Here is a 15,344-nt window from a genome sequence, read left to right as displayed (position 1 = left end):
TTTTTATATATAAATGCTTAAAGGAACAAATGCAGTTGGTATTTGAGCCTTTATATCTCAGATTCAATGTCTTCGGGGCTTCACTTCTATATTCCAAACAAAACAAACTCAATTGCAGGTTATACTTTTTTGAAAAGTTTGAAAATGTTAGCCTCACCCCAAAGTAAGATAATAGTTTCTAAATTTAGCCAAGTGACTTTCTTTGGCCACCCACAAACTTCAGTATGAAACTGCAGAAATTTGTACAAATTTAGCATTGGCACTCATATTCATAAAAATACACAAATAAATCCAGTTTCCTACCTACCCCCTGATTACCATGATGGCCTGCAGTCCCCAGGAACCTGCGAGGGACTCTCAAACTTAATGCAGTCACATGGAATCTTTGTCCCTTTTATCCCCTTTCCCTTGTCTGTTTAGTTTCTCGTCCCTCCCACCTCCCTGGAGATCTTGCTCTATCCACCACCCAGTTATCTGGACCCATTGTCCATTCTCTCCTGCTTCTTCCACCTCATTTGCTGCACTGGATTTTCCTTTTAAAAATGCTCTAAGGGGCGCCTGGGTGGCTCAGTAGTTGAGCGTCTGCATTCGGCTCAGGTCATGATCCCAGGGTCCTGGGATCGAGCCCCACGTCGGGCTCCCTGCTCAGCGGGGAACCTGCTTCTCCCTCTCCCACTCCCCCTGCTTGTGTTCTCTCTCTCACTCTGTCTCTCTGTCAAATAAATACTTTAAAAAAGAAATAAAATAGAATCAAAATATTTGTTGTTTTCCCCATTCTGAGATTCTGATAGGGGTGCACCCTTCCCACTTCCTGGTTGAGAATCCCTGATCTAGAGGTAATAAGTATTTAGGGAAATAAACAAGGGACCCCAGCCTCTCTGCATCCGTAGCAATGACGTCTCCAGAAAGTATAGATGATGAGAACGTAAAACACAGCTTGGCAATTAGGGCTTCTGAATGCCAGGTGACCTTTTCTCTCCCGGTGGAAATGTCGTTGTCATGTTTCTCTCTTAATTTGTGACTAAGAATGAATGTCGTCACCCGTAATCTCTTGCTTTTCTGATTACCGGTCACTATATAAATAACACCGCTATGTGTAATTGAATTTCCCAAGATTGCAGACCTATTTAAAGAGAGGCAGTCCTTTATTTAAGGAATAATGGAGATAAAACCTAAAGAGGTACCGTCCTTCGTGATACCAAGGCGAATTTGAAGGTAACTCCTGGCTCTAACGTCTCGGGAGATTATTGGCCATTTGTTCATTCAGCACACTCTAAAGTACTTCCTATGTGAGGTGCTATGGTCACAAAGTCCAATAAGGCAAGGCTCTTGTGCCCTGCCGAGAGGGAGATAACTAAGCAGGCATTTAGTAAGCATTGTAAGTGGGGCACCTGGGTGGTTCAGTGGGTTAAGCGTCTGCCTTCGGCTCAGGTCATGATTCTGGGGTCCTGGGACTGAGCCCCACGTCGGGCTCCCTGCTCAGCGGGGAGCCTGCTTCTCCCTCTCCTTCTGCTGCTCTCCCTGCTTGTGTACTCTGTCTCTCTCTCAAATAAATAAATTTTTAAAAATCTAAAAAAAAAAAAAGCATTGTAAGAAGGGGTTCGTAAAAGATAAGAGGAGCACAATGGAAGAGGAAGGAGCCAGAGTGACATCTGGGCAGCGTCTTGAATGATACAATACTCAGGAAGGTCTAGATGATGCTGTGGTAACAGATAAACCTTAAAAATTCACGACTTTCCAACTATGAATAAAAGTTCATGTCTATGAGCTGGGCAGCCATCATCTTATCATCTAAACACATCTTGTTTTATCACCTAAAACACATAACCTGCAAAGTCTCCTTAGCAGTGTAAGAGCAATGACTCTTACATGTCCCAGTTCTTAAATGCCTTGTCTGAGAGGTGACACGTGGAACATACTTACAATACACAGTATTATTGCGTGGGATATACTTATCCTGAAACCGCATCTGTCGTTTATCTGAAATTCAAATCTAACTGGGCATCCTACATTCTTATTTGCTAAATCTGGCCATAGTTAAGGAAAAGTCTGCCAACATTTTGTGAATGGTTGCCTCTCCGAGCAGCAGGGACGGATGGGCCATAGGCATCAGCCTCACGTTTTGAGCTGCTCGGCCACCACGGGCACCGAGAGCCCTTGCCGGGGCTGGCGGAGAAGATCTTGGGCAGTGGCCACAAGATCATAGCTGTTGGAGGAAATGCAGGGCTGCCTGTGTGGGTGGGAGAACTGTCCGTGCCCTCGGGAGCTCTTCCCTATGCCAGAGTCTCCCACACACCTGGCCTGGAAACTCACACAGGCTTCTAGGGTCAAAGCTGGTCCCATCTGGTCAATTGCAGAGGGAAGAGTCCTTCCGGGCACTGAGTCTGTCCAAACGTCTTAGTGGCCACCCAACCTGGAGCAGGGCACAGGGCGAGGTGTGTTAATGTTCTGGGATCGTGCCCTCCGTAAAAACCCCTATCAAAGGCACAAGGGTCCGCCTCCTAAGCTCCAGCATTCAGGCTCAGGCTTCAATATGGCAGAACATGGGCATGTTTCAGAGCCCACACTGGCAGGCCTACCCCTTATATCTGCAGAGCCCAGGGCAAGAATAAACATACCTCATGTTGAAAAACATACCTTCTTAAATACAAAATTGAAAAATATGTGAAAAGCTCTGACTTTTATACAGCTGAAAGTTGGCAGGCTATTAAAGATGACTTTCCCAATTATGGCACATGTCTGGGTGTTCTGTTGAGAAGCCAGTGATACTTGGATAAGTAATAAAATATAGACATGCATAACTTATAATATATGTATAGATAGATTTTCCATAAATTTTTAAAATTTATCTCAGCCAAATTATGTTGACATATTAAAGATTTTCACATAATTTGTATTCCCCTGGCAGTAATCATCCAAAGCAGAGGTTGGCAAACTTTTTCTATGAAAGACTAGATAGTAAAAATTTTAGGTTTTGTGGGCCATATGGTTTCTGTGAAAACTCTCAGCTCTGTCACTGGTATATGAAAGCAGCCACAGACAGCATGTAAATGATGAGCAGCATAGCTGTGTTCCAATAAAACTTTATTTACAAAACAAAAACAGGTGGTGGACCAGATTGAATCCTGTAGGATTAAAAATCTATTTTAATTGTGTTTGCAGGGTACACAATTTGAATATATTTTATCAAAAATGGTAGATCACAATTAAAATGAAAATCTTCAATTATTTAGTACATCTTCAATAAGTTGTCTTCTAAACTGTTCAAAATCCTCTGTTAAAATTCAAATTCAAATTATGATTAGTCAATATCAATATTTTAAGTCAAAATCACTTAAAGCAGACTTTTGATTTTTAAAAAGATTTGATTAAATCTTATTAAATAAAATAAAACTATTCACGATTCTAGCCTTTAATATTCATTTTGGTGCCAACATAAAGAACTGGTATCATGCTTCATCTGCATTAGATCTAGACCTCTCTATTTGCATATTTAAAAGTCAGATGAACTGTTAATGTTGCAAAATGTTTCTCAACTGTCATGAGCAATGGTTGCAAAAACTGCAAATTTGTGAGTAGCTTTAGAGCCATGAATTGGATAAAACATGAAGGAAAACAGAATATGGACACTCAGCACTCTGGGAAATGTACTTCATCACGTACCATCCCAAAGAAGGGATTTAATAATTTAATTAATCTATCTTCTCTCTTTTTTATGTACTTTCCATTTTCAGTCCTTCCTCTAGTTTGAAGTGTCTCCCTCTTATGCCAGCAAGGATACAGTGATAAACTTTCAGGGCATTTGGAAGCTGCTGCCTCTTGTTTCAAGAATGTGGGGCAAGAGAAATGGAGAAACATTTCCTGAGTCTGGATGGGGTTGATCATGGGATGGATGTTTAGACTTACAGGGTGCTTCTGCCAACGCTAGGAGTAGGATCCTGTGTGAGAGGGCACGTCTGTGACTTTGGAGAAATTAATTTTAATGTTCATGCCCGATCTTTCTTTTTCTTCCTTATAGTTTTTCTGTATTAAAACATTCCAGGGCGCCTGGGTGGCTCAGTTGGTTAAGCAACTGCCTTCGGCTCAGGTCATGATCCTGGAGTCCCGGGATCGAGTCCCGCATCGGGCTCCCTGCTCAGCGGGGAGTCTGCTTCTCCCTCTGACCCTCCTCCCTCTCACTCCCTCTCATGCTCTCTGTCTCTCGTTCTCTCTCTCGCAAATAAATAAAATCTTAAAAAACAAAAAAACCATTCCACTTTCCCAGGAGACCACGGAAGATGGCAGAGGGTGGATCCTGGTGCTCAGTGGCCCAGGCATACTCCTAGGACAACCTGATAGCCACCGTGGCCAAACAGGTACCACTGGGCCAGGAGGTCATGGTCATGTGCTGTGAGGGCATCAGCATTTCTGGCAATTTCTAGAGAAAGAAATTAAACTACCTGGCTTTCTTCTGTAGGAGGATGATTGCCAGCCCATCTTGTGGCTGCCCCCAGCCATTCTTTATGAAGGTGTGAGGCCAGGCTGCCCTAAGTACCCCAAGGTGTTCGATGGGCTCCACTGCCCCATGACAAGAAGAAGCAGAGGGGGGTTCCTGCTGACCTCAAGGTTGTACGTTGGTAGCCTACGGGAAAGTTTGCCTGAACCCATCACCTGGCTCTGAGGCTGGCTGGAAGAACCAGGCAGTGACAGCCACCCCCCAAAAGAGGAAGAAGGCCAAGACCCATTACCTGAAGGAAGAACAGCTTGCAAGGCTAGTGGCTAGTGAGACAGTCCTAAAACAACGTTGAGAAGAAAATTAACAAATACACAGAGGTCCTCAAGACTCTCAGACTCCTGCTCCGAGCCTAATAAAGACTGTTTATTCCTCAAAATAAAATTTAAAAAAGGTTCCGTAATTCGCCTACATTGCTTTTATGATCAGATGATGAAAATGCTATTTTGTGCATTAATAAATCTAATTTTGGGGGCACCTGGCTGGCTCAGTCGGTAGAGCATGCAACTCTTGATCTCAGGGTTGCAAGTTTGAGCCCTACATTGGGTGTGGAGATTACCTAAAAATATATTTTTTAAAAAATAATTTTTAAGAATATGATTGTAACATGCAGGACCCTCTGAAAAACAGGGCTCAGGATGGAGGCTTACTATAATTAAAGAGCATCCTGGCTTGGAACATTTCCTAGGGAAGCTCTTTGAGAGAATGAAAGCTTAGGGCTTGGAGCAAGCAGGATTTTCCTTTTAGTTTGATTTTAATTTCTGACTTTCTTTCTTGTGTGTCTATGGCAAATCAGACACCTCCATCCCTTAGCAAATTTCTTTATGTGCACATTTTTCAGAGAAAAGCCCTTTTCTGTCTATCTCATGTTTCCTTTTGGGTTCCAATTTTCACCTGTTGAAAACCTACCCATCTTTCAGGGTCTTGCTTGAAGGTCTCCTTCTTAATATCCTTCCTAATCTTGGCAGCCAGAAGCCGCCTTTTTGAGGCCCCGTAGGCCTTTCTTTAAGCCAGACAGAAATACCTCTTGCAAGCTAGGTTGGCGTATAAGCCACAGTCCTTCCTACATCTTTGCAGAGGTTACAACTGTAGTGTGTGGCTTAAGGAGGCCATGGAGTCTCCTTGCCCAGTACCTCCCCTTTTAAACCACCCTAAAGAGGTCCTGGGAGCTAGCCGGAGGGTGACTTCAGGTTCATTATTCCTGGGGGGAGGTGGAGAGTTGGTCTCCAGAAAGCCATTGATAGCGTATTCTGGAATCCTCATGTTCTAAAAGACATGCCATAGACTGCATCTAACAAGGTAAAGTATACGGGTGTGCATTAAAGGTTATACACCTGAGTTATACAAAATTTGAGTGTATTACAAGGGTTTACTATCAGCACCTGGGGGAAAGATCCACTTGTTTCTACACTAAGTCAGACTATTCCCAGAATATTGTGTTCAGTCCTGGATATAAATAACTCCTTAGGTAGATACAGTTTAGAACAACAACAACAGGGGCGCTTGGCTGGCTCAATCAGTAGAGAGTGTGACTCTTGATCTCAGGGTCCTGAGTTGAAGCACCACGTCGGGCATGGATCCTACTTCAAAATAAATAAAACAACAAAACCGGGGCGCCTGGGTGGCTCAGTCAGTTAAGTGTCTGCCTTTGGCTCAGTCATGATCCCGGGGTCCTGGGTTTGAGCCCTTTGTGGGGCTCCCTGCTCATCGGGGAGCCTGCTTCTCCCTCTCCCCGCCCCCTGCTTGTGCTGTCTCTCTCTCTCAAATAAATAAATAAAATCTTTAAAAAAAATAAAAACACAAAAATAGAACAACAAAACCAAAAGGAGTTACTGAGAATGATAAGAGATGCAAAGCCACATCCTAGCACATCAAAAGGAGAGGGAGGCCAGGTCAAATGAGTTAGGATTTGTGGAAATGCATTTTCACTAAATGAGAAGAGAGGGACTCTTACGAGCCAGTAGGCTCATAAGGTATATCACACCTGCTGTTTTTGTGCCTTGGACCCTTTATCCTTCTGATAAAATGTTACTCTGTGTTTCCATCCGGAACCACTCCTCTCCAGTTGGGTCTTTGAGATTTGGAGGAGGCTGACCCCACACTCACACTTCGGGGCAAGCCCGGGGGGGCTCTCGGCTCATTATTGGCCCTATTATCCGGCAGTGGGGTGGTTGGCTTAGCTATGGGCGCTTGTCTCCAGGGATAAACAGGCTAAAGGCTTTTGTGTCACTCTTGGGGAAGAGAAGCTTTCTCTGTCCACTGAGTTTGAAGCTGGGAGGATATAAGAACGGCCACTGCGGGGACCATGTTGTAATTGTCAGGGGAAAACCTGAGGCAGGAGCGAGCAGAGCCAAGAGGACGAAACTGGATTTCTGGGGCCCCGTATGAGTTTGGCGAAGTCCCACCTTCTGTCAGATCTGTCAATGACTCTTTTAGGTTATGGGAGCCAATGAACTCCAGTTCTGCTTTCAACATTTTGGATCATTTTAAGTCACTTGAACCAAAAGTCTCCTAGATGGTACACAGCAGGGCTACGAAGGAGAGGGACCGGGGAGTCGGTAAGCTAGCCTGTGTGCGCAGGCGCAGCGAATACGATTTAGATGATGTGTGCCCACCTCACCTGACATGTGAGCATCTAAGACTTCTGGCCTGTCAGCCCAACATTGTGGCTGATCCTGGCAAATTGAGTTTCACAAGTAGCTACCATGATGAGAAAGAATAATTTGATTTAAAAATTACCTGTGAGTGCATAGTGTTGATTCCAAAAACCTGCCAGGGAAAATCAAAGCATAAGAAATCTTTTGAACTGGCTAATACATGCTTTCTTTGGCATTACCGCCTTTGGCACAGATTCAAAGTTTCTTGCTCGGATCCATTTTTAAGACGACTGTATGAGCAAGTCAGTAGAATGTGAGGTGTCATCAGAGTCCTGGAGACAGTTCGGGAGACAGTCACCTGGGGATATATCATCTAGGAACCACGGAGCCCTTGAATGAACAGGAAATTGGACGTGTCGGGAGATGAGTGATCTGCAGCTTTTCCACATTGGCCTGCTCCAAGGATATGCCGCTGAGCCGAATATTAACGCCCACTGGCAACCTAGGACAGTGACTGACTCCACTCCCTCTTTCCTTCCTTCCTTCCCCAAATATGTAGAACGCTTATGAGGTACCAGGAGTTTGCCAGATACAGGGATGGAGAGCTGGTTAACACGGCACTTGCCATGCCCTTGAGCAACTTAAAGCCTAGTGGGAAAGACATACAAGTAAGCGCTAAACGTAACTTATAGGGGGACTTTAGAAGTAGAAATGCAAACTTAATATATGCGTATTTCACTGAATGTAAATTAGACGTCAATTTTTTAAACTGGGGGAGGGGGCGGGAAGGAATCATTTAAAAATAGTACTGAAAATCCCGGCAGGGAATTATCAGAGTGCCAACACAGAGATGATTTGTGGAAAATATAAAGCAGATGTGATCAGATTAATAAAAACATGAAGGAGCCAATGCACCTGCAACCCCATGAACCCAGAGAGAGAGGATCTCCAAAAAAGTGAACTTTCTAATTAGAACTCCGGAAAAACTCCAAAGCAAAATTCTCAGGTGCCTGGCTGGCTCAGTTGGTAGAACCTGTGACTCTTGATCTTGGGGTTGTGAGTTCAAGCTCCATGTTGGGCGTGGAGCCTACTTAAAAAAATAACTGAAAAAAAAAAGATTTATTTATTTATTTTAGAGAGAGAGAGAGAGCGCTTGATTGCGGGGGGACAGAGGGAGAGGGAGAGAATCTCAAGCAGACTCCCTGCTGAGCGTGGAGCCCAGTGCGGGGCTCCATCCAATGACCCTGAGATCATGACCTGAGTGGAAATCAAGAGTCGGCACTCAACTGACTGAGCCACCCAGGGGCCCCCACACCAAAATAAAACTTAAAAGAAAAAAAAAAGAAAGAAAGCAGAGATTCTCACCGAGGCAGTGGAAATATATCCAAACTTCTAAACAGACAAGATTCCCATGGAAAAAAATAACCGTCAAAAATCGTGAAACAGGGGCACCTGGATGGCTCAGTTGGTTAAGCATCTGACTCTTGGTGTTTTAGCTCAGGTCATGATCTCAGGGTCCTGAGATTTAGCCCTATGTTGGGCTCTGCACTCAGTGCAGAATTTGCTTGAGATTCTGTCCCTCTCCCTTTGCACCCCCCGCCCCGCTCTCTCTCTCTCAAATAAATAAATAAAATCCTTTAAAAAAATCATGAAACAACTGAGAAAACCAGCAGAAGAGTCATCAAACTACAAGGAAACAAACAACCTCCTGATAAAACAGAGTTAATCAGGAAAGAAAAGAATTTTAAAATACGATAGCCGGTATACTTGGGGGAATTAAAGAAGTTATCACATCTATAGAAATAAAAACCATTCTAGAAGAAGAAACAGAGTTTTTAGAAATCAAAAGCATGATGGCTGAAATAAAAAATATTTCAACAGGGACACCTAGCTGGCTCAGTTGGTGGAGTGTCTGACTCTTGATTTCAGTGGTTGTGAGTTCAAGACCCACACTGGGTGAGGAGCCTGCTTAAAAAAAAAAAATTCTGGGGCACCTGGGTGGCTCAGTCGTTAAGCGTCTGCCTTCGGCTCAGGTCATGATCCCAGGGTTCTGGGATCGAGCCCCACATCATGCTCCTTGCTCAGCAGGAAGCCTGCTTCTCCCTCTCCCACTCCCCCTGTTTGTGTTCCCTCTTGCTGTGTCTCTCTCTGTCAGATGAATAAATAAAATCTTTAAAAAAAAAAATTCAAGAGATGGATTGAAGAGCAGAATTAGGTATGGATGAAGGTCAAATTAGTGAACAGGGTGAATTAGGGTAGTCTCAGGTGGAATTAGTGAATTAGGGTGGTCTCCCACATTCAGTGGATAAAGCTGAAGAAGAGGAAGGGAAGATAAATACGGGGTCATGGAGGCTAGAGGCACATTTTTAGAAATTGCCTACCATAAATTCCAGAAGGGTTATACATAAAAAGAACTGAGAGAATGAAATAGTCAGAGAACCAAAAGGAAAAAAAAAATGTCTCTGCCGAAGAAAGGCTCAAATCTACAAATTGAAAGGGTCCAATGAGTGCTGGGCAAGAATAATGGAAAACTACGTCCTCACGAAATTTCTGAATTCCAAGGGGAAAGAGGAAATCCCCAAAGCTTGCAGTGGGGGTCAGGGAGACACACCACGTGGAAGGAGTTGATAACCAAACTGGCCTGGGGTTCTCTGCAACGCTATCGTGAGAAGGCTAAATTTTGAGGGAAAATTCCATACCCCATTAAACTATCTTTTAAGTATTTTGAATTCAGAATTCTTTTTTTTTTTTTTTAAAGATTTTTATTTATTTGTCAGAGAGAGAGAGAGCACAAGAAGGGGGAGCAGCAGAGGGAGAGGGAGAAGCAGGCTCCTCACTGAGCAAGGAGCCCGATGTGGGACTCGATCCCAGGACCCCGGAATCATGACCTGAGCCGAAGGCAGACGCCCAACGACTGAGCCACCCAGGCGTCCCTGAATTCAGAATTCTATACCCAGTTAATTTATAATTGCATTATGAAAGCAAAATCAGGACATATTAAGACATGCAAAGATTCAGAAAGTTTACCATCCAGGAAAACTTTCTGAAGGGGATACTCAATGACCTACCAGAAGTTTAAGGAGGGGGTGGGGGCGGGGGGAAGAGGAAGACATAGGACAAAAAAAAAACCCGAAAAACAACCCAGCCGTAAACAAAGAAACCAGCAAAACTTGTAGTGAAGTCCATTGCAAAATAATCGAATTAAGTGTTCCTATTTTGAAGATGGCACTATTTGCCAAGATCAGGGATCCGGGGCTCACCGTCAGCTGGTCTTTATCACACACCGTCTGTTGTGGGCTTCCTCGGCAACCGTGTCTGTCACTGCTGGGTGTCCCCCCTGTGGGTGGCTGCCTGGGGTCCTGGGCTGATCCTGGGTCCGGACATGGGCCGTCAGCAGGCTTCCTTTCAGGGTTTGTGGAACAAACAGGCCCACAGCTGAAACTTCCTCAAGTGGGGCAGGTGACTGGCTGCGTGTGTGTGTGTGACAGACCCCCAGTCTCCCTTGGTGCTGCCCCACCTCTTGAGGTCAGGGGACAGACGGGGAATACCGTGCCCGCTGGAACCTGAACGTCGGTCTGTCAGGTGTCCGGAGTTTGTTCCTGAGTCCGCACCTGCTCCTCCAGCGTCCGCTGGTGGGATCACGGGGTGTCTGAGTCCCATCGGAGAGCACGTGCCGGGGGGAGATGGGGAGGAAGGGCACTGCTGTGTGTGGGGCCTTCCCTGCTGTACTGAGCCACCCTTCCCACCCTCGTTCGTTTTGCTGGTCTGAGAACAACTGGCTCGAGCCCGGCCACGTGCAGTGTATTTGCTACCCACGTTCGTTCCCCAGACTAACTTCAGGCCGGGTGTGTGGTTTGTGTGTGTGTTTGGGGGGAGGCAGAGATGGGTTAGAGAAGGCAGAATAATCCTACTGTTTCTCACACGGGTCTGAGCGTCACTGAGCGTCCAAGAACGAGAAGTCTACCTCTGCTTGGCTTAGAGACAGTCATCGATCGGCAAGGCATTTCTCCGCAGAGCCAGGTCCCTGTTACCGGTCTTGACAGATGTGCTTGAGAGGACACCTCTGTTCTGGGAGGGTCAGTGTGGCTCCTTTCAGGTGGCTTGTGGTGTTCTCAGATGTCATGTCAGCTGGGGAGGGGTGGCTGTGTGTGAACGTGCAGTGGGGTGTTATAAAGGGACTCACTTTCATCTGTTTCAAACACAGTTTTTCAATCAGCATACTTGGAAGTGTTAAACAAAATGCAACCAAGTAAATTTGGAGATTTAATTGGCTTTATTAAACGATTCATGAATTGGGCAGCATCCCATCTAGCAAGCTGAGAAGAACTCTGAAGAGTTGCACAAAAGGGAAGGATTTTATGGGAAGGAAGATGGGGCAAGAAAGTTATTAGTAGCAGAACAGGATTGTTCCAGGCAAGGTTGCTTTCCCTTAGGGGGAAGAAAGAGCAAGGGGTCTTATCATGCAGATTATCTCCTCTTCCTTTGGAGATAGAGGGCTCCGGTGACAGACTCTTTGGCTCTCCTGGGAAAATTCCTGACTGACCGGTTAAGACTACATTTCTGGGGAGGTTGAAACTGCAATTAGATTAGGTATTGAGCCCCCATTTGGGAATTTGGCCTAAGCGACACCATCTTGGGCATGTGGTTTTCTTTTTAACAAAGTCTTCAAACATTAAAATCATTCCTGTTCATGCAAACGTCAAGCAATAAGTTTAACACCAGAGTATATCAAGCTCATTACAATGAGATATTCAAACCATTCCTGAAATACCACATAGAAGCAATTAACATTTGCAAATGTGCTAGTGGTATTCCCAAGCCAGACTCTGGGAAAAACAGTACATCATTTCTGCTCAGTAGTGTCATGATCAAGCAAGGGATTTTTTTTTTTTTTTTTCCCAGAAAAGAAGAGTTCCAGAGTATTTGGTAACCAGCCTCCTTGTCCCCTTCTCCTTCTGGCCTAGTACCCAGATGGGCACCCACTGGGCAAACTCCAAACTTGACATTGGAAGCAGACATAGCAAAGGGCAGCCTGAGGAAAAACCCTAGAGAGAGTGGACCGGTATTCACCTTCTACTCCCTTGTGTCTTCCTCCTTCCCACACCCCTGGCTGCCCCAGAGCCCGCTCGGGGCTCTCTTGGGATCCCATCCTCTCCTGTCTCAGGGATTGGGGGATGGGGCTTTCCAAGGGACCTTTCCTATAATTCTAATCCCATACAGAGTCACCAGGATCCAAAGTTGATATGGAAAGTCCTACATGTTAATGCTTGTCTGGTAAAATAAAAATAAAATTTGGCACCTCAAATTTTTTTGTCATTGACTTTTTAAAAAAAAGATTTTAACCCTTTTTAAATGTAGTGTAGCGTTCAGTGGTATTAAGTACATTCATGTGGTTGTGCAACCATCGCCACCATCCGTCCACAGAACTTCTTTCATCCTGTAAAGCCGAAATGCTCTACCCCTGAAACACTAACTGCCCCTTCCCCTCTACCCCCATGCGGCTTCTTTTTGTGGCCTCTATGAATTTGACTACTCTAAGTACCTCATGTGAATGAAATCATACAATATTTATCCTTTTAAAACTGGCCTATTGGGATACCTGTGTGGCTCAGTCGGTTAAGCGTCTGCCTCTGGCTCAGGTCATGATCCCAGGGTCCTGGGATCAAGTCCCGCATCAGGCTCCTTGCTCAGCGGGGAGCCTGCTTCTCCTTCTCCCTCTGCCTGCCGCTCACCCTCCTTGTGTTCTCGCATGCACGCTCTCTCTCTCAAATAAATAAATTAAAAAAAAAAAAACTGGCTTATTTCACTTAGCGCAATGCCATCAAGTTTCATCCACATTGAGGCATAAGTCAGAATTTTCTTCCTTTTTAAGGCCGAACAATATTCCATTGAATGGCTGTACCACATTTTGTTTCTCCATTTGTGCAGTCAATGGATATTTGGGTTGTTTCAAACCTTTGGCTATTGTGAATAATGATGCTATGAATATACAAGTTGTCAAGCATACAAGTTTTCCTTGAATGTTTCAATTGGGCAGGAAGACACATTAAGATAGACTTCAGTGTTTCTTAACTTTGATGAAGGAGGCAGGAACAAATCAGAAATCCTAGAACTATCAGAAACTTCTTTCCTGTGCTTCCAAAGGGTAGAATAATTTTGTTGTGGAAGGAGTCTCTTTGAGAAGCTCTCTTCATCTTGTATACTGGTTTGAGGTCCCTTAAGAACACTTCAGATATTGGTCAGTAATCTCAATATTTTAGTTGTGATTTAAACCTTTTGTCTAACTATATGAAGGCCCTCTGATGAGTAAATTACTATAAAAAACTTTTTAAATTTTTATTTATTTATTTATAGAGAGAGAGCACATGCACGTACTTGCAAGTAAGTGGAGAGGGGCAGAGGGAGAGAGAGAATCTCAAGCAGACTCCATGCCCAGTGTGGAGCCCAACTTGGGGCTCAATCTCAGGACCCTGAGATCATGACCTGAGCTGAAATAAAGAGCCAGATGCTCAGCTGACTAAGCCACCCAGGCGTCCCTCTAAAATTTTTTTAGAAAAATGAAGTTTAAAATGATTTCTTTAGGGGCACCTGGCTGGCTCAGTCAGTAGAGCATGTGACTTTTGATTTTGGGGTTGTGAGTTCGAGCCCCACATTGGGTATAGAGATAACTTAAAAATAAAATTTTTAGAAAATAAAAAATAAAATGATTTAAAAGCTTTAATTTTTATTTTTAAAATTTTTATTTATTTATTTTTTAGAGAGAGAGAGAGAGAGAGCATAAGCGGGGTGGGGGTAGAGGGAGAGAGAGAGAGAATCTTAAGCAAGTTCCATGCCCAGCAAGGAGTCCCACATGGGGCTCACTCAGTCTCATGACCCTGAGATTATGACCTGAGCCAAAATCAGGAGTTGGACGCTTAACTGACTGAGCCACCCAGGTGCCCCCTAAAATAATTTTTTTTTAAGTGTGGAAATTTACAGGGTTTTTTTGGAGAGCCAGGAAACTGGTATTTGGATAGCCTGAAGCCTGAAGAAGGAGCTGATGGTAATGAACAAGATGTACACAGATGAGCAAAATAAAATGCTTTGAATTGGTAAGAAGTATATTTTGCATTTTTTTCAACAATTCTTACATAGTGGTTCTGAATTAAATTTTAAAACATTATAAAATCTGCACATTATATTAATATGTACAAATAATAATTTGAAGTGTACATATAATTTAAAAAAATTTAAATTGCATGTTGTTGTTTTTTTTCTTCGCTCTACTTCCTGTCTCTTTTGGTGGACGGTTTTGTGGAGGACATGTGGCAAATGTAACCTAATACAGTCCTCAAACCTATCTGGTTCACTGATGTCATCCTTTCTTGTTTGAAAGCACTGTTGCATATTTAAGTGTGTGTGTGTGTGTGTGTGTGTGTGTGTTTATCTTTGGTCACTTTACTGAAAGAGAACTTTCAGGGGTTACAATGCCATCTTGAAACTAAAAGTCAAAAGTTTTTGATGAAGTCACTGAAATCTAGATATGGACAAAGAGAGCTCTCTAAATTCTTTTTTTTTTTTATTTTTAAGATTTTATTTATTTGACAGAGAGAGACACAGCGAGAGAGGGAACAGAAGCAGGGGGAGTGGGAGAGGGAGAAGCAGGCTTCCCGCTGAGCACGGAGCCCTAATGCTGGGCTCGATCCCAGGACCCTGAGATCATGACCTGAGCCACCCAGGCGCGCCTCTAAATTCTCTTTAAGAAGATGGTGTATTGGCCATGCTCTCTTAAAAGAAGAACATTTTTCTTAAGCTAAAGGTTTTCTCAGCAATAATTCCACTGCTGCAAATTTAACACTGGTTTAATATTCTGTTTTAATTCTAGTGACACATACCGACCAGGAGATAATTTTTAATTCTTTGATTCCATGAACTCATTGTTGGGTAAGAAGTAGTTCTTTTTACAAAAAAAAAAAAAAAAAATTGAAAGCAACAAAATGAGCCAATAAAAAGAGTTGATGAGAGTCATACAATCTAATGTAGAATATGAGTGACATGGATTATGCTAATATAAAAATTTTCAAAATATTAAAAATGTGATTCATGCAAATATAAAAAGAAAACCTAAGATTTTATTCAACTAATTAATTCATGAGGGACTCAGCAAGCTGTTGACTTCAAAGGAGTACTAGTAAGATATCAAGGTTCCAAGGAAAATTTGAAGAATATACTATACATACACATATATTTATCTGTTAGGTGTGATAAGATGAATT

General features: G+C 43.5%; 1 pseudogene; it reads left to right on the top strand.

Moving 5' to 3' along the window:
* Positions 1 to 892: 892 nt before the first annotated feature.
* On the top strand, positions 893 to 4,848 carry LOC116641322 (annotated as a pseudogene).
* The last annotated feature ends 10,496 nt before the right edge of the window (positions 4,849 to 15,344 follow it).

This window comes from Phoca vitulina, unplaced genomic scaffold, assembly GCF_004348235.1.
Source record: "Phoca vitulina isolate PV1807 unplaced genomic scaffold, GSC_HSeal_1.0 scaffold21, whole genome shotgun sequence".
Classification (NCBI taxonomy): Eukaryota; Metazoa; Chordata; class Mammalia; order Carnivora; family Phocidae; genus Phoca; species Phoca vitulina.
This window is presented reverse-complemented; position numbering and strand designations above follow the sequence as displayed.